The sequence below is a fragment of the Podarcis melisellensis genome (genome assembly GCF_964234715.1).
Source record: "Podarcis melisellensis genome assembly, chromosome: 18".
NCBI lineage: Eukaryota > Metazoa > Chordata > Lepidosauria > Squamata > Lacertidae > Podarcis > Podarcis melisellensis.
In genome coordinates, this window is record NC_138536.1 from 12814108 (window position 1) to 12837538 (window position 23431).

At 52.1% G+C, this 23431-nt stretch overlaps 2 long non-coding RNA genes across 2 annotated transcripts in view; one reads left to right on the top strand and one right to left on the bottom strand.

Annotated features, from left to right (window-relative positions):
• LOC309361024 overlaps nt 1-23431 on the top strand; it is a 215087-nt gene that overhangs the window by 120786 nt on the left and 70870 nt on the right. The gene's annotated exons all lie outside the window — the stretch shown is intronic.
• LOC309361005 overlaps nt 7435-23431 on the bottom strand; it is a 49748-nt gene continuing 33751 nt past the window's right edge. Inside the window, exon 3 of the long non-coding RNA XR_014164277.1 lies at nt 7435-7478. This is a non-coding gene — a long non-coding RNA (uncharacterized lncRNA). The remainder of the gene's footprint in view (nt 7479-23431) is intronic.

Genomic DNA, 23431 nt, shown 5'->3' on the forward strand with positions numbered 1-23431 from the left:
CGTGGAACCAAGGCGGTGGAAATAAGACCCCCCCCCCGACTTGTGGCAGGTTTTTATGGTTCTCCAGACCCAGCTAAAGAAGGGCAAGGAGTTGGGTGTTCAGGGCAGAGCCCAGCTCACATGAACGCCTGCCCCCCTTTTGGGCCAGGACTGTCCCTTGCAGAGAATTGGCAGCTGTCTCTCCAACTTCCCTTTGGGGGGCAGTGGGAAAGCAGGAGGGGACCTATGGGAAATGTGCATCTAAAGGTCAGATAGTTCTTTATGTCCTATCACCCTCTGACAGGAGGAGGTTCTACAGGGTGGGCGCCACAGCTGAGAAGGCCCCCTGCATAGCTCCCTGAGATAAGCAGAGGATGGACCACTCTGGGTTGTGCCCCAATAAGCTGGCCAGTTCAAAATAGGTGTTGGCCAGGGGCATGCATATTTGTGGTATGACAAGGTCAAAGCACACAAAGCTTTTAAAAACCATATTGTCAGGAAAGCACTGTTTAATGTTTGGATAAGATATAAGGACTTGCTTGAAAATAAAACGCCAAGGTGGCTGTCACCATTGGAAGCCAAGGCTCTGAAAAAACTTAATATGGAGGCAAATTGGCTGAAATATTGGGAAATCTTAGAACAAGAAGGAGATAGATTAAAACTGCAGAGTTTTGAAAAATTAAAAAACAAAGTACAAGACTGGCTCCATTATTATCAAATTAGGGAGACTTACAATTTGGATAAGAAAATTGGCTTTCAGGTGGAATAATCAAAATTGGAAACAGAACTCTTAGAACCTAAAACTAAGAATTTGTCAAGAATGTATAACTTGCTGTTGAAATGGAATACACAGGATGAAATGGTTAAATTTGTTATGATTAAATGGGCACAAGATGTTGGACACAATATTATGTTTGCTGACTGGTAACAGTTATGGACCACAGGTATGAAGTTTACGGCATGTAATGCCTTAAGAGAGAATATAATGAAAATGATTTACAGGTGGTACCTGACACCAGTCAAGCTTGCAAAAATTTATCATTTGCCTGACAATAAATGTTGGAAATGTAAAGAGGTTGAAGGTACATTCTTTCACCTTTGGTGGACGTGCCCAAAGATTAAGACCTTTTGGGAGATGATATATAATGAAATGAAAAAGGTATTTAAATATACCTTCCAGAAGAAACCAGAGGCCTTTCTCTTGGGCATGGTCGGCCAATTGGTGCGAAAGGAAGATAGAACTTTTTTTATGTACGCCACAACAGCAGCAAGAATACTCATCGCAAAGTATTGGAAAACACAAGATTTACCCACCCGGGAAGAATGGCTGATAAAGCTGATGGGCTATATGGAACTGGCTGAGATGACTGGCAGAATACGAGACCAAGGAGAAGAGTTGGTGGAAGAAGAGTGGAAGAAATTTAAAGTTTATCTTTAGAAATATTGCAAAATTGAGGAATGTTAGAAAGATGTTGGGGGGAAAAATTATGTGGTTTTAGCAGAAAGAATATAAAGGATTAAGTAAAAATGAATTGGTGAAAGAGAGAAGGTAAAATTATAATATGTTAAGATAAATTATTAGGATAAAAACAAAGTTGGAAGGATTTGCTGGAATATTTAATTGAATTAGAATACAAAAACGGGAGGCGTGAGGAGGTCACGGAAATAAGTAAATGAAAGACAGGACATGGAAAGATTGAAATGTTTTTTTAACTGTCTTTTTATTCTTTTTTGTACTTTCTATCCCTTTTGTGGTTTTTCCCCCCTGTCTTTTTTCATATTTGTAATTCTGTTGGCCAGGAAGATGCTGTTGAAAAACCAAGAAACAGGAATGATGGACTCCTCCAGAATTTCTTCTCAGGAAAGCAGCAACTGTCCCGTATGGACAGTGCTCCATCCTGCGCCACATGGCACAGCATTTCCCAGGGGGAGGGGTACTGCCTGCAAAAGCTCCTTTGTGAGCAGGAAACCTGCCAACCTGCCTCTCAGGTGCCGCAGCATTTCATAGAATCATAGAATCCTAGAGTTGGAAGAGACCACAAGGGCCATCAAGTCCAACCCCCTACCAAGCAGGAAACACCATCAGAGCACTCTTGACATATGGTTGTCAAGCCTCTGCTTAAAGACCTCCAAAGAAGGAGACTCCACCACACTCCTTGGCAGCAAATTCCACTGTCAAACAGCTCTTACTGTCAGGAAGTTCTTCCTAATGTTTAGGGGGAATCTTCTTTCTTGTAGTTTGGATCCATTGCTCCATGTCCGCTTCTCTGGAGCAGCAGAAAACAACCTTTCTCCCTCCTCTATGTGACATCCTTTTATATATTTGAACATGGCTATCATATCACCCCTTAACCTCCTCTTCTCCAGGCTAAACATGCCCAGCTCCCTTAGCCGTTCCTCATAAGGCATCGTTTCCAGGCCTTTGACCATTTTGGTTGCCCTCCTCTGGACATGTTCCAGTTTGTCAGTGTCCTTCTTGAACATTCATGGATCCTGCCCCCAAGAGGTTGCCTGTGTGCCTCTCTCTGTTAGGGGCCACCCACCCACCCACCGCTGCTGCAGCCCCTCGAAAGCCACCAACCCTCTGCACCACCCATGAAAGCTTGGCAGGAGACCAGATGTTTCGCTGGTGGAGAAATGCTGCTTTGAGCCACTGCTGCTGAAGAAGAAAAAGGAGGAGGAGGAGGAGGAGGAGTGTGGAAAGGGAATGGTCCCAATGCTAAAAGAAGCCTGGGGGGAGCAGAGAAGGCCGAAGAGGCTCTATTTTAGGCAGCTGGCAAACCAGGAGGACTCTAAAGGGCTGTTCCCTTACCCACAGTTGGCAGAGGTGAATTTTCAAATTTATTTATTTTTAAATCCACTGCCTCCATAATTGTGGTTTTGCATCCCTTGAAAATGAGCTGAACACACCACCGTGGCAACTGGGCAATGGCTTGGGGAAAGACAGTGGGCAGCGAAAAGCTTATACTGTATATGTGTGTGTTTGTTTACTTTTTTAAAAGAAGAACTTCGTTTATAAAACAAGTGACAAAAAGAAAAAGAAAGATAAAAGAGAACGAGAATGAAAAAGACAAAAGTGCTCCCGTTGGAGGTGGACCTCTGAGGTCTCCCCAGAGTCAGAATCCGCTGGAGCAAACCAGCTCCTCTGCTCTTCCGCCAGCATTGGGAAGGGTGTGCTGAAATTGCTCCTGGAATTGCTCTTCTCAGTGCACAGAGGAGTCTGCACTGCTCCAGTCTGTGCTTCTCCCTCATTCGGGGCAAATTCAAATTCTACAGAAAGCACTCAGCTGCTACTGCAGCTCAACTTATCGCGGCTGGCAGCTGTGAACTCTCCCCCAGTAAGCAAGAGTTCCCAGGAAGAGGCCAAGGAGAGCTGCTTTCCAGTAAGTGCTCCGCTCCTGCCCCACCCTGGCTTCCCAGCCAGGGGGAGGCTCTTCCGCCAAGGAGGAAGATTTATGACATGCTACCAGGATCTCAGCGCCGATGCACAAGCCCTGCAGAACATGCTTGATATGGCCCCTGGGGCCAGAAGCAGGCCAAAGTGCAAGTCCTCCTTTCCCCCTTGATCTCCCTGCAGCAGCAGCTGACGTCATCCCCAAGGAGGAGAATCCTCCAGGGTTTGCTGGCTTGGGCCAAAAGATTCCCGCGTTGCAGGGTTGGCTAGACAACCCTTATGGTCCCTTCCAACTCAGCAATTCTGTTGCTCACCCCCAAGCAGTGAGAAAGCCAGACATATCAGCTAGGCGCCAAATGGCTCCTTAAACCAGGGTTATAGTCGTCAAAATGAAATGCCTAGTTGCCATTTTGGGGACAGATGGCTTGAAAGTTGCATCTTCACTTGGTTGCAAGTGGTTGATAGCCAGAAGTGGACGCTGCCCCCAAGCCACTGGCCTGCAGAGATTTAGTCTCTCGAAAGAAGGGATGGTGGGGTGGCCGGGAGAGAGAAAAGGCCACCATGCAGAAATATCATGCAAACTCTTCTCCAGCCCTCTCTGGCGGAGGAAGAGGAGGGCGGGGGGAGCACACTGTCCCCGGCAGCGCGATCCCTGCAGGGTGCCATCGCGGCTGCCCCCCCGCCTGCGCTGGGCACCCGCCCCTGCAGGTGGCATGCCCCGCCCCCAGGATGCGTGCCAGCCCTGCCCCCGCCTGTTCTCCGCCCCGCCCCCCGCCAGTGCCGGAGCATGAAGCTCCACCATTGCCAGCCCTGGAATCTTTTTTGTATCCTGCTCAAGAACTACTGTGCAGGTGAGGAGGAAGCGGGGAGAGGGATGCAAGGCGACAGGGAGAGAAGAAGGAGCCCTGTCTGGTGCCCAACCCAAAAGATGCCTGTCAGAGCAGCAAGGCAGGTTCTTCTTCTGTTCTTAGGGAACCTCCAGAAACATCTGGCCAGCTGGGCTAAATGGGCCAGCCTTGGTCTGACCCAGCAGAGGGGCTCTTTCTGCGTCCTTATGAGACGGGCTGCCCTGACTCGCTTTCCACACAGCCGTGGAATAGGTTTAACTACATATGCCAGGTTCATCGAGGCTGCTGACTCAGAGGGATTCATTGCAGCAAACGTGGGGGGGGGCGGGGGCCGTGACCTCCTCAACCAATTCCCTGACCTTTCCCCCTAAGTCTCTGCCCGCTGGAAGGTCAGGTAGCCTCCGTGAGAGCAGCAGCGGAGGCTGCAGGTGACTCAGCACAGTTCAGCCCCTGGAGGAAACGGCAGGAAAGAGGTCTCCGAGTCCAACCTCCAGAAAACGGGGAAGGAAGCTCTGCTGCTGGCGGCTGCAGGTGGGATTCCGCAAGGAGGGTGCCAAGTGCCAGCCACGTGTGGTTGGCGCACGGGAAGTGGGTCCCTTGCATCACCCTCTGCAGCGTGGAAAGGAACTTAGAATCGCCTTTGTGTCGGCCACATTTCCTGCCTGAGTGCAGGAAATCATCACGCTCTTGAGGCTGGATATTCCAGGCAAGAGCCCAACGTCTCCCTCTGGTTCAGGCGCCGGGATTTCTAACCCCACCACCATTAAGTGGCAGCAGAGAGGTGGATCTCTAACCCTGTGCTTCAGGAACATTCCTGGGATAGCTCAGCCATTAGAGGACTCTTGAACTCAGGGTTGTGGGTTCGAGCCCCATGCTGCGCAAAATACTCCTGTGTCGCGGGGGTTGGGCTAGATGACCCTCAGGGTCCTTTCCAATAATTCTGTGAAAAACCTGCTGGATCAGGACAAAAGGGGGCCCGTCCAGTCCAGCCTCCTCTTCTTACAGTGAGTAGCCAGGTACCTCTTGCAGGAAACCCACAAGCAGGATGCAAGCGCAAGTGCAATTCACCCCACCTGCAGCAGTCTCCAGCAACCGGGATTCAGAAGCACTGCCGCCTCAGACCATGCAGGCAGAGCAGAGCACAAGGAAGTTTTTGATGTTTTATTGTTTTCATATTTCACTGGAAGCCGCCCAGAGTGTCTGGAGCAATCCAGGCAGGTGGGTGGCAAATACATAATAATTTTATTAATACATGAAGAAGAACTTTCTTTTGCTTGTCCTGAATCTCAGAACATTCAGCTGCCTTTGGCTTTTGCCAGCTCCCCGCCCCATGCTCAAAGAACGATGGCAAACCCCTTTTGCAAAATGAAGCCAGGCACAAATGCTGCCAGTTGAGTCTTCCTGCAGGAGGAGGAACTCAGCTCTTGCCGCTCGGCTGCGAAGGATCAGGCAGGCCTCTGGGTTTCCCTGACCTTTCCCTGGAGAGTCACCCATGTCACATGAGGCCAGCAACATGACGGCACCTTCTTGATGATCGGGCGTCCTGGACAAAGACTGCCGGCGTGTGCAGGGCGGCCTTGTGACTGCTCTCCCACCGCTCTACGATGTGAGAAGCTCTTGTTTGGGGAATGAAGTGCAGCACCCACGACTGGCTCAAAATAGACACAGGAGCCCACGAGGCGGGTGTTGCAATCTGGAGGAAGGAAGCAGCACCCCAAGGGTTTATTCTGCAAAGAGATGAGGGAGGGAGGGGGTGCTTTATTTCCCTGTGAGCCAATCGTGACATGGGGTTTTTCGGTAAAGGCCAATGACCGAGGCATCATGTGAGGCATGGGGGGGGGGCACGGAGCCTGCCGGGAAGGGGGGGGCGGATGGAGGGGAGAGGCTTCCTTTGTCGCCTGCCCTCCAGTCACGCTGGCCTGGCAGAGACTCAGGAGCTGAGCTCACCCCTGGGAAAGAGCGGGGAGAGAAGCATCTCTGCAGCCGCCCCCAGGCGGGAGCAGGAAGCTGGAGAATAATAATAATAATAATAATAAGAAGAAGAAGAAGAAGAAGAAGAAGAAGAAGAAGAAGTTATTATTTATACCCCGCCCATCTGGCTGGGCCTCCCCAGCCACTCTGGGCGGCTTCCATAAAAGCCAAAAATACAGTAAAATATCACACGTTAAAAACTTCCCTGAACAGGGCTGCCTTAAGATGTCTTCTGAATGTCAGGTAGTTGTTTATCGCTTTGACATCTGCTGGAAGGGCGTTCCACAGGGTGGGCGCCACTACCGAGAAGGCCCGCTGCCTGGTTCCCTGTAGCTTTGCTTCTTGCAATGAGGGAACCGCCAGAAGGCCCTCGGCACTGGACCTCAGCGTCCGGGCAGAATGATGGGGGTGGAGACGCTCCTTCAGGTATACTGGACCGAGGCTGTTTAGGGCTTTAAAGGTCAGCACCAACACTTTGAATTGTGCTCGGAAACATACTGGGAGCCAATGTAGGTCTTTCAAGACCGGTGTTATATGGTCTCAGCGGCCGCCCCCAGTCACCAGTCTAGCTGCCGCATTCTGGATTAGTTGTAGTTTCCGAGTCACCTTCAAAGGTAGCCCCACATAGAGTGCATTGCAGTAGTCCAAGCGGGAGATAACCAGAGCATGCACCACTCTGGCAAGACAGTCCGCAGGCAGATAGGGTCTCAGGCTACGTACCAGATGGAGCTGGCAGACAGCTGCCCTGGACACAGATGTGACCATTCAACACATTCTCCCTCCACCCGTTTGTGTCTCGCTCCCTGAGGGACTGCGCATACACAGCTGGAGACTGCGCCTGCATGGAAACGTCCTCTGCTCCTCCCTTGTCAGTCCCCTCCTGGATCTGGGAGACTAGTGGTGCAGGAGAGGGTGTCCCTTCCCTTGCCTAGTCTGCCTCCTGCTCCTCTTCCTCCAGCTCTGAAGCTTCCCTTGCCTCTGACTCTTGCCTCCTGGCTGCTACAGGTCTCCACAAATCGCTGCTCCCCTCTCCTGAGTCAGACCCCAGACCCCTTTCCCCTGACGCAAAACCATCCGTGTCTGCCCAGTCCCTGGATCCCCTTCACGGCCAGAGATCAGTCCATTAGGCACAGGCAAGAGAAAAAGGTCAATGTCACCAACCGCCACCTCCAACACACCTGAGAGAAGGCAGCCCAGGAATAAGATCCAAATGCAAACCCCATTACAGAAGCCGCTCCACAGCCACCTGCAAACATACCTTTTCTTCCAATGTCCTTGGAACGCACCTGAGAGGGAGACAGAGAAAGAGAGAGGAAAGCTTACATTTTTTATTTTATTTTCTGAATGGGAATAAATATCAATCTGACACAGAGCTTTGGGGGGGGGGAGAGACAGGAGGTTGCCCAAATGCCAGCAGGGGAGGGGGGTCCCAAATTCTTTTACACACACTGGGGTGTGTGTGAGAGAGAGTTTGTATGATCAATCGAGCCTCAAAACAACCGTGAGGTGGGTTAGGCTGAGAGAGACAGAGCCTGTGCTCAAGGGAGTTGAACCCAGTCTCCCAGACCCAGCCTCTCCCTCTTCCCCACACTTCCCCACTGGCACATTTGGGGAAGGAGACGTGATCTCCAGCTCCACTTGGAGGGCAGGGCGTGGGGCAGCAGGGCCTTTTTGGTAGCAGGCCCCAAACCAGAGAATTCCCTTCCCTGGGATAGTGGTTGGCACATGCTAAGGGTGGCTGTCATTTATATACGCATATCAGAGTGCATGTATGTGCTGTTCTTTGTGTATGTTTTTTTGGCATGTGTCTTCTCTCAAGAAACAATGGAGTGTTTCTCCAGGGATGAAGCCACATGGGCAGAAACCACCTCCTTGACCATTGAACCCCCCTCTTGGTCTCGTCCCCTCCGTCCTCAGGAGCCTGTCTTTGCATGCAGGAGAAGCCCCTAACTCATCAAGAGTCTGAGACCCCTTGGCTCCTCTCACCTGGTTCAGCTGGCCAGTCAAGGCTGTTTCCTGGGACTGTGGCCACTGTCACCTGCTGACAGCTTCTAGGAGCCGCAGGTGAGAGCTGAGTGCCGGGGTGGGGGTGGGAGTGGGGAGGACCCAAGGTGGACAAACCACCCCAGAAGGAGGACATGGCCCCCACCAGAGGTACTACCCTACCCTAACACTTCATACATCCCATAGATAGATAGGTAGACAGACAGACAGACAGACAGACAGACAGACAGACTTCTATAATTGGGTCCATTAAGCTCAGCCTGGCCCTGGCTGCTTGACCAACACCACCCCAAGGCATCAGGTGACTTCTTCAGAGCAGCTGCAAAGCACAAATTTTGCAGAGCCAAGAGGGGGGAGCTGTTTCAGAGCAACTGACTGCCAAGCCAGGTGACTGCTTGGCAATGCTGTCCACACAGGGCTCCCTGGAGCACGAGACTCTCCACAGAACAGCCTCTTGCTATCTTTTCAGCAACCCTGCGAGGTAGAGCAGCATGGTAGCATCCATCCCCCCGTACCCCCGCTTCCCTCACATTTCAGGTCCCTGGGCCCCTGCAAGGCAGAGAGAGAAGAGAGGCTCAGGAACCTCCTGGCGAGATCACAGGCCCTGGGTCCTAGATATCTGCAGATTGCTCAGCCTCTCTCTGCCCCACTGGTCTGAGTTTTGACTCAGGCAGGAGCAGCTCCTGAGAGGCAAGAGGGGAAAACCCACACATGCTGTGCAGGAAGCTGTGAGGCAATGGCAGTATGGCTGAGACACCCAGTGTGCTTTGGGTCCCCCCCCAAACCCCCCACCCCCTGGCCCCACAGAGCAGACATTCTCCTCTGCCTGAAATTCCTTTGCCAGGCGTCACCGGAAGGACATTACTCCAGGGATGCAAAGGCTTCACAACAAAAGGGATGACTCACAGGCAGGGGGTGGAGTTCAGAAGTGTGCCTGGCCTGCCTTGTAGGGAAGTCACTCTCTTTCTCCTTTGCAAGGCCAGGCAGGGAGGGCGGGAGGGCAGGCAGGCGGCAGAAGCCCTTTCCTCTCCTCTGCGGACAAGCAGGGTGAAGCCCAAAGCAGGAAAGCCAACAACGTGCCTCAGGAAAAGAGCAATAGCCCAGCTTTCCAGCAACAATCCACGGCTTAAGGCGGTCAGCTCTTGTGGCTTGTTAGGGAGAGGCGGACTGGGATTTGGCTGTGACAGGGAGCCAAGACTTTCTGGCTTCCCCTTCCTCACTACCGGAGATGCCCACCAGAACACGTCTCCTTCATGGGAATCCAGAAGCTCCAGCTGAGGGCCCCCCTGCCTTCTTTGGGTGGGGGCAATGGGCCCATTTGCCATCCTGAAGAAGTGCCGTGGGCACCCGCCGCAAAATGGCTGTTGATGTGGCAAGGCAGAAAACGGCTGCCACGTTTTCTAAGAAGGAAAAGAGACAGGCCAGAAAATGGGCCTGCCCAGCCTACCCACCCCAAATGGAGCCAGATCAAGGGTCAGCAACCTTCTTCAGCCGTGGGCCAGTCGACCGTCCCTCAGACCATGTGGGGGCCGGACTATATTTTGGGGGGAAAATGAATCATAGAATCATAGAATAATGGAAGAGACCACAAGGGCCATCGAGTCCAGCTCCCTGCCAAGCAGGAAACACCATCAGAGCAGTCCTGACATATGGTTGAATTCCTATGCCCCACAAATAACCCAGAGATGCATTTGAAATAAAAGCACACATTCTACTCATGTAAAAACACGCTGATTGCCTACCCCTGAGCCAAATGCTCCATCTGCTGTGCACAGGTGGGAAATCAGGCTCCCAATCCTGGCACCCAATTAAAGGCAGGCCTGTTCAGGGAGCAGGTGAGCTGCAGGCAAGGCTGAGACAGCGCAACAACCAGGAACTGAGCCGCTGGTTGATTGCTGAATGCGAGTGCAAGCGGAGGCCCTGTGGCTGTGAAAGCTGGAGAGGAGAAGCTCAGGTCTGGCATGGGCTCACCTGGAGCAACCTGATGCCAAGCCAGGCCACGGCTTCCCCTAGCCTTTGGCCACTGCCGCCACTGCCGCCACCTCCTCCTCTGCCCTAATTGGCCCCTCCAGCTTTGGGGCTGCTGCCATGAGACACTCAGGGCTCTGGGTAGAGCCTGGGGCTGTTTTGGCTGCTGTGGTGCCCTTTCAGGAGCCAGACTGAAAACCCCTCAGGGGATACTGCAGCGTTCCACATGCCTGCGTCCAACCATTTTTGCTCCTCACAAAGTTACAGGGCAGGGCAGGATATAGAGATTGCAAAGGCATGCGAATATTGGAAAAACACAGCGGAGTCTCTGGGGTGGGGGGCAACAGGCAGCCCTGGGAAATGGTGGCCCCCGACCCACCTGGCACAGAGCAAAGGCCTTTGAGGACTGCCTATTTGGTTGCCCCAGGCGTGTCAAGGGAGGAGGGAGCGCAGCAGCGCCAGATGTTTTCCAACAAGCTGGAACAGAGCAGACCTGGGAGGAGGGGGGGAACCGCCTGGGCAACATATGGAATTTTACCGCCCCAACGCCCTGAACTATTCCACACAGAAAGAGAGGAGGGATGCTGTGTTATTGCCGCCTGCCTGATGGGAAAACAAGATTCTGCAGCATGAACCTTGAACCTCACCTGTGATGAATCCCCCCCCCCCCGCCAAGAACAACAAGGGGAGCAAAGGGGTTGGGCCAGCTCCTTGCCCTTCCCCAAAGGATCATTTGAGGCAGATTCAGGAACAAAAATGAAGCAATGCTCTTCCTCCTTGCTTGCCCTGCCTGCAAAATGTGCTTCAGCCCACTTTCTCTTCACTGCATGCTTGCGAGACGGGAATGAGAGGCCCAGACCCCAAGCAGGCCCATCAAGCCAAGGATCCTGCCTCCAACGGTGGGCAGCCCTGGCTCATCGCAAGCAGAGCATCAGAATCCCCCCCCCCAATAGTGGTTGGAGGATGGGGAGAATGTCCGAGAAAACACATCTCATATCCTTTCTGAAGCTTGCTTTTGGGTTGAACGCACTTGTCAACTATATATTAAAAACAATATGCAACACAAATTACTGCAACGCCTCTGAAGACAGATCGGAAACTTCAGCGGCCAGGCTTCTCACCGGGGCAAGAAAGTTTGAGCATTTTGCACTGATCTGACTGCACTGGCTACCAATTAGTTTTCTAATTCAAAGTGCTTCTTTTGACCTGTAAAGACCTAAACGGCTCAGGGCTGCAATACCTCAAGGACTGCCTCTCCCCATATGAACCGACTTGGACCCTGAAACCATCTTCTGAGGCCCTTCTTCATGTGCCACCTCCAGGTGAGGTCCGGAGAACAGGTCCTTTCTGCAGTGGCTCCCCATTTGTGGAATGCTCTCCCCAGGGAGGTTTGCCTGGCGCCTTCACTATATATTTTTATGTGCCAGGAAAAAACATTCCTCTTCTCCCAGACCTTTGGCTGATTAATATTCTACGGCTTTTACATGTTTTTTGGGCAGGGAGGGGGTATTGTTTGGTTTTGGCTTTAACTATTTATTTTGTGCTTTTATCCTGTATTTGTATTTTGTGAGACCTGAGATCTTCAGATGAAGGGTGGTATTTAAATTGAATAAATACATAATAATAATAGCTTTCCACTAAGCGGCAGAGTGGCCTGAGTGTTGCTGCACCAAGGTAAACCCCAGACTCTGGGCAGAAGCGCTGGATTCTCCACTGGCTGCAGGTATGGTGCAAATCTACGTTGCTCCTGCCGGGATGGATGCAGGACGCTGCCTTAAACCAAGTAAGACACTGGAGCCCACCCAGCAACGGCTCTCTGGGGTTTCAGAGTATGGCGGCCTCTGCCAGCCTTACCTGGAGGTGCTGAGGATTGAACTGGCATGCTGAGCAAGTGCTGCACCACCGACCTGCAGCTCATAAAACAAGATTCTAGTCATGTTTCTGGGTGAAAGGCTGATTTAAATACTGCAGGAAGCACAGCCTTATAGCAAGTTGGACAATGGGTCTGTCTGCAGCAGATTCTCTTTCCAGACCTGCCTGGAGACACCAGAGGCCTCCTGCATGCAACTGACCAACAGATCTGGGGCCAGGCAGAGCTAAGCTGAGCCCCTCAAAAATTCGTTTGGGGCTGCCCATCACCTCCACAGTCTCCTGGGCCAGTGCCTTGCTTAAAAACACCCCCCACACCCCATGCTCTCATTTCTTGCAAGCTGAATTCCGTGCCCTATGCCCCCTTCCACCTTGCCACTCCCTTTCAACTGAATAGACTGTACTTATGCAGGATCACTGGCTGCCTGCAAATGAAGCCCCATCTTCTGCAGCCAAGAGAGCAAGTCAAAAGGTAGAGAAGCAAGGATTAAAAACACCACCACTGCTGGTGCCGGGCGATTGCTAATCCAATGGCACCCTCCTTTTTTAAAGCTGTTGAGATCTGTATCACTGATACTTGCTGATTAAGAAAAGAAGAAGAGAGAAAGCAAGCAGAAAGGAGAGAAGATATACAGACAGTCCAGCATTTTCTCACGAGCTCTGGAAACGTAATTACAGCCTTGGTGCAGCATGTGCTGAACAGACAGAGAGGAGCAGCAAGAGCGGAGGGGAGAAAAGCGCCGAGAGCCAGCCAAGGAGACAGGAGAGGAAGGTGCTGTCTGTCTCCAGCCACAATATCTGAGGGCAACCTCCGCTTTCTGCTATCAGAGGAGAAGAAGCAGCAGCAAAGAGAAGGTTCCTCCAAGCAGCTGGCAGTGGAAACAGATTGCAAGTTCTGGGCAGATCAAGGTCTGCAAAGGGGCATCCTGCAGGAGGCGCAGCAGCAGGCATCCCATAGTACACAGGCCCTATGCTGAGCACAGCCTCCTGGGTCCCCCACCGTGGTGTCCAGCCAGACGCCCAACCCGGGGGAAGCCAGCAAATGGGGCATGAGGGCAGCAGCAGCACATGGCCCACTTGCACATCAGAGGCAGAGCACCTCCAAAGCAGAACATGGTGAGGCACGGGGAACTCTGCCACAGGATCGGGCCAAAGGGAGCTCTATTGAATCCGGCACCCTGCTCTTCTTAAGGTGTCCGGTCAGACGCAGCAACATGACAGAAGTTTGTAAGATCATACATGGAGTAGAGGAAGCAGAGAGAGAAAAGTTTTCTTGTAATGCTGCAACTTGGCGACACCCTGAACATCAGAAGATTCAGGGCGGATAAACTTCTTTGCACAGCACAGTTAAACTGTGGAACTCCCTGCCACAGGAGGCAGCAATGGCCACCACTGGGATGGCTTTAAAAGAGGATTAGTCAAACTTATGGAGAAAAAGGCTATCAGTGGCAGTCAGGATGTGCTTTGCTTTCACAGTTCTGAGAATGGCTCTCAGGCTCATGTCCATTTTGCTGGTTTCCTGCAGGGCTGGGAGAGTGGGGCACTGCTGTCAGCCAGAGTAGGCCGTGCTGAGCAAGAGGGACACATTGACCTGCCTGTGTTTCCATGATCCATGACAGAGCTCAGTGAGGTGGTTGGCATCTGCCTGTCTCAAGAGACAAAGGAGTGTGCCTCCAGCTGTGAAGCCAAATCGCTGTGCGAGCAGCACCAAAGTGACCTCCTTGGGGCACCAGCCTGGGCCGTGTGACTGGGGGTCCTGGGCTGCCCAGACGACAAGACCCCCCCCCCTCAGCCTTGGCACCCGCCTGGCTGCAGGAACTGCCTTGAGTGATCAGTGGTGAGAGACGGAATGGGGCAGTTGCTCTTCCTGGGGGCTCTTGCTCCCTGCTCCACAAATCTCAAAAGTCCCATAGCAAGGGAAGACACAGAAATCACTGGAGACAATAGCCCCTTTCTTTCTTTCCCCCATCTCTCCCCCCACCACAAAGAAAGCAAAGGAAAGAGGGATTTGCACAGGGCACAGCTGCCCAAGAGCATTTCTGTCCTTTCTGCAGCTTTGTACGAGAACATTCAAGAAGGTTGGGGGGTGCAGTGGGGAGGCCATGGTGGCCGTGTGATGACGCAGGAGAGAAAACCACGTCACCCACTGGCACCCGCTAAGCTGGGGAGCCCTGGGATGCCCACGCAGCCAACACAGCTTGGCAAGGGGTTCCCCATAGCGACAGCATCACCCTATCACCAGTGTGGAAAAGGACAGGCGTGAGTCACACAAGACGCAATCACTCTCGCACACACTCTCGCACATTCCACAGGGCCCTGCCGCTTCCATCCACCCTGCAAGCGGAGCAGCCCCTTCCTCTGTACTGGGGTGAAGGGTCCCCAGCAGCCCCCAGACCCTGCAGAGGGCCAAAGGAGCCCACAAGCGCCAGGCCAAAGGAGCCAGCCCTGATGGCTGCTGGGAGTCAGAGGCAGTGAATGCCTCCGAATGAGACCGGCTGATGAGAACTGCAAGGGGGGAGAGGAGCTGCTGCTTTCGCGCTCAAGTCGTGCTTGGGGGCTTCTTCTGGTTGGCCAGTGTGGCTCTCCTTAGGGCTCTGGGCTCCTCCTGCCTGACCTTAGCAACTCATGATCATCCAGGTCTCTTTGGACCGTGCAGAGTGAACAGGCAGCCATTGGTTGCCTCTGTTCCTCAGCCCAGGGCAGATTCACTGGCCCACCTGGCTGCTCCAGGCCAGCTCCTCCCCACCAACCTTTCGGGGGAGTTGAGGTGACCAGAGGCTACTGGATGGGGGAAAGGGTGCAATGATTTAGATCTAGCAGAATCAGAAGTAGCCTCACACTTGGCCCTTCGGAGGAGCCTCCATCCGTGGTGACACACCAGGGCACCTCCAAAAGGATGGGAGGAAGGCACAGGGCTGCACTTTGCTCCTCATCTGCAAATTTATGCAAATACAGTACAGCCAATTAACTTTGGAATAACGACAAGGCTGTATATTGTCTCCCTGCTTATTTAACTTATATGCAGAATTCATCATGCGAAAGGCTGGGCTGGATGAATCCCAAGCCGGAATTAAGGTTGCCGGAAGAAATATCAACAACCTCAGATATTCAGATGACACAGCATTGATGGCAGAAAGTGAGGAGGAATTAAAGAACCTTTTAATGAGGGTGAAAGAGGAGAGCGCAAAATATGGTCTGAAGCTCAACATCAAAAAAACGAAGATCATGGCCACTGGTCCCATCACCTCCTGGCAAATAGAAGGGGAAGAAATGGAGGTAGTGAGAGATTTCACTTTCTTGGGCTCAATGATCACTGCAGATGGTGACAGCAGCCACGAAATTAAAAGACGCCTGCTTCTTGGGAGAAGGGCAATGACAGGCCTAGACAGCATCTTGAGAAGTAGAGACATCACCTTGCCAACAAAGGTTCGCATAGTTAAAGCCATGGTTTTCCCAGTAGTGATGTATGAAAGTGAGAGCTGGACCATAAAGAAGGCTGATCGCCGAAGAATGGATGCTTTTGAATTCTGGTGCTGGAGGAGACTCTTGAGAGTCCCATGGACTGCAAGAAGATCAAACCTCTCCATCCTGAAGGAAATCAGCCCTGAGTGCTCACTGGAAGGACAGATCCTGAAGCTGAGGCTCCAATACTTTGGCCACCTCATGAGAAGAGAAGACTCTCTGGAAAAGACCCTGATGTTGGGAAAGATTGAGGGCACAAGGAGAAGGGGATGACAGAAGACGAGATGGTTGGATAGTGTCTTCGAAGCTACAAACATGAGTTTGACCAAACTGCGGGAGGCAGTGGAAGACAGGAGTGCCTGGCGTGCTCTGGTCCAGGGGGTCACGAAGAGGCGGACACGACTAAACGACTAAACAACAACAACAACAAGCTTGTGTCAATCAGTTGGAAACCTTCTTGTTCATCCCCCCTCCCTTAGGAGGTTGAGGGCTCTCCTTCCTTGGAGGTTTTTAAGCAGAAGTCGGCTGCTCATCGGTCTTGGATGCTTCAGCTGAGATTCCGGCATTGCAGGGGGTTGGACTGGATGACCCTCAGGGTCCCTTCCAAGTCTACCATTCTACGATCTTCTCTGCCGGGAGAAATGCAGGCCCCATCACCACCTTCAAAGGAAATAATTGCATTTTTATCCCTCCTTTTTCCTCCAAGGGGCTTGAAGTGGAGTGTGTGGTTCTCCCCATCCTCATTTAATCCTCACAACAGCCCTGTGAGGTAGGTTAGGCTGAGAGGCAGGGACTGACCCCCCCCCCCCGGCAGTCCAGAACAGCAGTGGGACAAACACACAAAAAAGTCTCTCTTGGAAGAGTGTGTCCTCTCCTTCCTTGGAGGTTTTTAAGCAGAAGTTGGGTGGCCATCTGTCATGGATGCTTTAGCTGAGATTCCTGCACTGAAGGGGGTTGGACTAGATGACCCTCGGGGTCCCTTCCAACTCTGTGATTCTATCTATTGGTATGCCAGGAATGCAAGAGAGTGCTGAGAGAGAGAGAGAGAGAGAGAGAGAGAGAGAGAGAGAGAGAGAGAGAGAGAGAGAGAGACGCCTTCCCTGTTCAGGAAAAGTGAAACTCACCTTTACAGGAAAGTTCACTAATGATTCAACTGAACTGCCACAATGAGAACTAATTGTGACCAAGAGAGAAAGAAAGAGAAAATCCATCCTGGAGCAACTGGAAAAGAATGCAGCCCTCCTTTCTGGATATTCAATAAACACACAAGACGTTTGAAAAAATAAGATATACTATTCATGTTATTGAATTGTAGATTTCAACAGAAGTAGCTCATAAAGTTCAACGAAAAAAGTAGAAGAACCAGTGGATCAGTTCATTCTCTAATTTGTTTATGCATAAGGTCCATATATGTGAAAGTGTCTATTCCACCTGTCGGTTCATAAAGTCCCACAGTCCACATGAAAGGTTGTTACAGTTCCACAGAATCCTTTCATCAGTAGTACAAACTCATATATGATATCACAGGACGGTGGATTGAATGATTCTGAAGCACCTTAACCTTAACAGAAAGCAGAGCCGATAGAGTTCCGCATTGACTGATGTTTTAAATTAATCACATTTTATGTAACTGGCAGATGGAAAATTGGAAGTTTGTCTTCTGTAATTCTTACTAACGGTTTGCTTTTGTCTCTCTTTTCTCTCCTCACATGAATTGCTCCCCTTGTTCTTTCCCTCTTGTTTCTTTTCTTTGTTTTGCATCTTTGGTAGCTGAAATGTTATTATCTCATGGGGAAATCTCAATTAAAAAATCTTATTTGTGGGGAAAGAGTGCCTCCTGGTTTGGCAAAGCAGGAGAGCAAGAAACAGACCCTAACCCAAAAAGAAATCCCTTCCGACGCTTGGCACAACTAGGCAGGAGAGCAGAGGAGAGGCTGAGTCACTCAAGAGACAAAGCAGACGCAAGCATATATGGATGGCACATGGCAGGCACAGCTCCACCCCGCACCCCCACCCCATCTCCGCACATGGCAAAGGAGGGAGGTTGCAAAGGAAGGATCTGGCCAGAGGGAGGCTCCCTGCCACCCAAGCAGGCAGCAAGTGGAAGAGGCTTTGTGTGCAAGGGCCCTACTCACCTGGCCAGCCGCTTAGGGACATGCTGGCCTTTGCCTGGTTGGCAAGATACTCTCAGTGAGGAGGGGGCTTCCTGCCTTTAAATGCAACCCAACAGGGAGGACACGCAGAGACAGAGCCTCCTGCTCGCCTGCAAAAGGTCATGCATCTCCTTCATTCACTGGAGGTCTTTAAGCCACCTGCCAAGGAGTCTTCTGTTGCGACTCCTGCACTGCAGGGGTTGGGGGCACCATTCTAATAGAATCCTAGAATTGTAGAGTTGGAAGGGACCACGAGGGCCATCGAGTCCAACCCCATGATGCAAAAATCTTTTGCTCAAAGCACAGCCTTGGGATTTAGAGTCTCGGCTTATATATAGGTGGGGCGGAACAACCTTTTCACAAAGGAAAGGTGAAAGAGACGGAGGCAAACACAATCCGACGTCTAAGGGCTCATCCAGACCTCCTTTTGCAGGCACAGGTCCGCACTGCCAATCACCATGTCTGAGTGGTGGTTTTGTTTTTGTTTTTTCATTAACGGGAACATGCATATTTTGCCACTGAACCGGAGCAAACAGCAGCCCGTGTTGAACCTGATTGCCGTTTGCTCTGATTCAGTGGCAAAAGTCTGAATGAGCCCTAAGGCAGGTGCTTGCATGGAAGAGAGCCTGGGTTCAGTTCCCACCAGTCTCGGTCCCCTGGCTGAACCAAGAAGGCTGGGACCTGGCTTTCTCTTTAGGGGAATCCGAGGAAGAGCTTTGCCTGCAAGTTCCGTCCCCAGAGGCATCTCCAGGACAGGCTGGGAAACTGCCCTGCCCAGAAACCCACCCTCAGTGTTTCTCAACCTCGGCTCCCCAGGTGTGGTTAGACTACAATTCCCAACACCCCTGCTAGCTAGGGATGATGGGAATTGCAGTCCAGCAACACTTGGGGACCCACGGTTGAGAAACACTGAGGGTGGGGGCAGTACAGTGCTAGATAGCCCACTGTCTTACTTGGCATATGTTCCTATTTAAAGCAAGGTGTTAATCGGAACCTAGCCGTTGCTGCCGGTCAGTGCACACATACCTGAGAAAGGAGGTCTGACACCAGAGACGTGCAGCATACAGACGTCTTGCTTTTAGGCACAGATTGTGTATGTATAAATACAATGATATTTGGAAAGCATTTATAAAAAGCACAAATACTTGCTAACAAGTTTATACACATCAGAATAATTGCACTACTTCTGTCTATACCCATGCATTGTATTGCAGTTTCAAGCACTTTTTCTGGGGGGTTTTCCACCTCCTTCACGTTTCTCCACTGAACATTTTCAATAAAATATAAATATTGTGATGGCCAATCCCCCGAAGGATTGCCGCTGTCGTGGACCTGAAAGGGAGAGAGCCGTGGCTGGCAGTCAGCACAGACAAAACTGAGCAAGCAGGTCTGAAACCAGAGACACAATGCAGCTTCTGCCTTGTCCAACAGCCGGGAGCTACCGAATCAGAATTGCTAGGCAAACGGAACCAAACATAACTCTGGACAAACAAGGAGAGCAACCTTGCAGTGCGGACAGGGCAGGGTTCATCCTGCAAACATGCAGCAGAGCAGAGGAGGACCCAGGAGAGAGTAGGCCTGCAAACAGAGCCGTCTGCCGAGCACAGCCTGAGGCATCAGCCTGGTGCTGAGGCCAGAACCTCAGGCAGCATCGTCGCCAAAAAAATATTAATTTTGCTTCTTTGGAGGGGAGAGCAGTGCAGAATGGAGGCAGCGAGAAGCAAACGGGCAAAAGAGCCATTGAAAGAAAAAGCAGAGGGGGTGCCAGCCCCAGCCCCAGGCGAAGAGGCAGCGAGAGAGCAGGAGGCATGTTGCACAGGCAGGTCTATCTTCTCAGGGACTCTGCCAGGCCAGGCCCAGTGCCAAGAGCGGAGGATTGCAGCTGCCTTGTAAAGGGCTGTTCCATCCGCAATGCTGCCTAGCTCCTGGAAAGAGGCAGGCGCCAATAGAACCGTTCCAGCCTGTCCTCCATGCACCCAGCATTCCTTTGAAAATTGCAAAAAAAGGGGGGGGAGTTTATTTGCCTCTTGAGAGTCAGCCAGGAAAAGGGGGTCTTGCAAAATATCTGGCGGAGAGAAATACTCCTCGGGGGTCTCTCCCAACTTTGCCGTCTTCTGCATGCTGAGCAAGTGATATGCAGTCCCCCCCCCCTCTCCCAGATGCTGATGTGAAGAGCTGGGAAGGGAGAGTCCCCTGCTCAGAAAGGCCCTTGTCACCTTCCTTCAGGGACCTCATGGGCCACAGATGGCAGCTGATAGAGCCAAGTCTGCAGAGCAGCCGAGGCAGCTGGGGAGAAGCAAATGTCCCTTCCTCTTATCAAGCCCTTAATCAGCTCTGCCAACAAAGCGCCTGGAAAATGTCAACCGAAGAGGAGGGGAGGAAGTGGCAGCAAAGCTTTGCCCTGTCCCTTGTGGCATCAAGCAGGATGCTGGCAGGAGCTCTCCGGAGAGTCCCCCCAGGCCCCACCTAGGGACCTCCGTGCACGCAGAGGTGCTCTGCGTCCAAGCTCAAGGCTCAGAGAGACCACTGACCAGACTAGCTCCACAGTTACCATCAAAATTACTGTATATTTTGCTCTATAAGACTCACTTTTTCCCTCCTAAAAAGTAAGGGGAAATGTGTGTGCGTCTTATGGAGTGAATGCAGGCTGCGCAGCTATCCCAGAAGCCAGAACAGTAAGAGGGATTGCTGCTTTTGCTGCGCAGCGATCCCTCTTGCTGTTCTGGCTTCTGACATTCAGGATATTTTTTTTCTTGTTTTCCTCCTCCAAAAACTAGGTGCGTCTTGTGGTCTGGTGCGTCTTATAGAGCGAAAAATACGGGTATTCAATCCCCATTGCAAATTTGGTTTATTATCAACATTTACAGTACAGACTTTCAGCAGCTTGCAATGAGCAAATCAAAGAAAAGCAATTGAACTAGCTCATTGCAATGGATGCTTCTAGTGGTTTCCCCAAATTCAGCTGAAAATATAACTGTGTAAGCCTGTAAATGTTAATAATAAACCCAATTTGCAATGGGAGTTGCATAAGTTCGATTGTAACTGTATATTGCTTTTGCGCTGTTGGGCAGCAGCTGTCCATAGGCAGCAGGTTCGATTCCTGGTGGCTCCGAATAGTAATAATCATGACCATAAACATTTTATTATTCATACCCCACCCATCTGGCTGCATTTTCCAGGTAGGGGTCAGGGAGGAAAGCCTCCTTCCAGAGTCCCTGAGGATGTGCCAGTCGGGGGCGCCGCACAGAAGAGCTTGCCTCTCTCACAGGCTGCACTTGGCTTGCTGGATGGCGACAAAAGGGAGGAGAGGCACCAGCAAGGCGGGGAGAGGTGGAGATCAAAGAGCTTCTCTTGGGAGCCAGGAGCAGGAGCTCTCTCTCGCTGCCTCTCTCTCTCACACGCAGGCAGCTGAGCCAGACTCCCCCTGGCAGGCAGACGTGACGGGGTGTGCTCAGACACACGGCATGTGTGCGGTTTGCTTGGCCTGGAAAGAATGAGATAAGTGCCGCCCAGCCCCTCGGAGGGCCAGGCAGCGTGAGCACCAAGACCGGCAGAGATCCAGCGAGGCCTGCTGGAGACTGGCAGGCTTGTCCTGGGGAGAAGGAGAGCAGCCTTCCCCAACCGGGGGCCCTCCGGAGCTCCTTTGCCTCAAGGGGCTTTCCCTCCTTGTGGAAAGACGTGCAGCTCCAAGCTGCTTGGGGGAGGCGTGGGCAGCCGAGGGTGGGCAATAAGGAGGCCCCCCAGCGCCTTTGCACACAAGGCAGGAGAGAAGCCAGGCTCTGCAGAGGCACCACACACACACAGGCTGCTTCTGTCCCAAGAGTTGCCAGGCCACACAAAACCCTAGAACCCTAGAATTGTAGAGTAGGAAGGAACCCCAAGAGTCACCTAGTCCACCCCCTGCAAGGCACAAATCCCTGAGAGATGGCCACCCAACCTCTGCTTGAAAGCCTCCAAGGAAGGAGAGTCTTCCACCTCTGGAGGGAAGTTCTTCCTGAGGGTGAGTTGGAATCTCCTTTCTTGTGACATGAAGCCATGGGTTCAAGTCCTACCCTCCTGAGCAGGAGAAAATAAGCTTGTTCCCTCTTCTGTGGGACAGCCCTTGAGATATTTGAAGATGGCATTCGTATCTCCTCTCAGTCTTCTCTTCACCGGGCTAAACATACCCAGCTCCTTCAGGCATCAGTCTGCTTGCGCAGCCAGTGAGGCAGCACCCAGCACTGCTCTGGTCGTGGAGACGGGGAAGAAGGAGAATCCCCCACCCATCCCGCACGATGTCAGGTCAGGCCTTAAGTGTGGCTGCAAGTGCCCCTGCGCAGGCGCAGTCTCCAGAGACACTCCTCTTGGAGCGAGCCTCGCAAGGGAGGCGGGTGCCTGGCCCAGGGCTCCTCCCTCCTTCCATTTGTCCTGCGGTTTCCAGGCATGGGCAATAGAGGTTCTTCCATCCCAGGAAAGCCTGCTGCAAAATTAGAACAAGTGTCGATGTGCAGAAAACCCGTTGGATGTGTGCTGGATAAAAGATGCCTGCATTGCAGGGGGTTGGACTAGATGACCCTCAGAGCCCCTTCCAACTCTATGATTCTACGTTCTGATTCAGCAGTGAACGGTGGGTTTTCCCAGAGGGGAAAAACCTCATGAGACAAAGAGAAGTGTGGGTGAGCCCTAAGGACCAAGGCATCCAAACAGACTGGCCCTACACATGGATGCAAGAAGAGCCTGGCTGCTGGATGAGGCTGTCCTCACAGCGGCCGACCAGGTCCCCATGATGAGAAACCAGCAAGCAGAATCTGAGCCCAAGGACAACTCTGTCCTCCTCTGGCTTCCAGCAACAGGCATTCAGAAGCGTAGCTGCTTCTGACTGTGGAAGCAGAATACAGCCATCCTGGCTAGGAGCCATCAATAGCCCTGCCCCCCATGAACCCCTCTTTTAAAGTCATCCAAGCTGGCGGCCATCACTGCCTCCTGTGGCCGGGAGTTCCACAGTTAAACTCTGCGCTGCATGAACAAGGGCACTCTGTCCTGATTCTCCGAGCATTCAGCTCCATTGGGTGCCGATGAATTCTAGCACTGGGGGGGGGGGTGCTTTTCTCCACCTGCTTTCCCCATGCTGTGCGTAACATGAAAGACTTCTGTTGTGTTTCCTCTTACTGGCCTGTGCTCTGACCTTGAAAGCCCCAGGCATTGCCGGTTCGAGCTTATGTTATACGTGCAAGTATTCTGAACTGCTTTTACGCATTTTTATGGCATTGCAAACCGCTTTGGGAGGCCTCGTGGGAAGCACTTCACAAATGCCGCCGACAAATGGCCTGAAGGTGGCTTGGTTGGTTAGAGGTGGAGCTGATGATGCCAAGGTCGCAGGTTCGAGCCCCATGCAGGAAAGCTGCATAGTCCTGCATGGCCCTGGGGGTCCCTTCTAACTCTACCATTCTGTGATTCTTGTGCAGCTCCACTTTTGCAGAGGGAGCCTCAGCCTTGCCTCTGCACTGCTGCAGGCCTGGCTGGATGCTTGAGGTTTTCTAAGAAATGTTTCCTTCCAGCTTGCTGGCTGCAGGATTGTGGGCAGCAGAGGCTCAAAGGTGGCAGCTGGGGAAGCCTTCAAGGAAAGCTGAGGGAACGGGATGTCCTGGAATAGCTCCGGAGCAGAAAGCTGCTGCTCCTGAACTTACGCGACCTCAGGGAAGCTACAGCAAGGCTGGCACAGAGAAAGGCAGGAGGTCAGCAAGGAACAGCCAGGAAGCCACTGCTGGAAGGTGGGGGGCAGCTTTGGGGGCTCCCCCACCCCA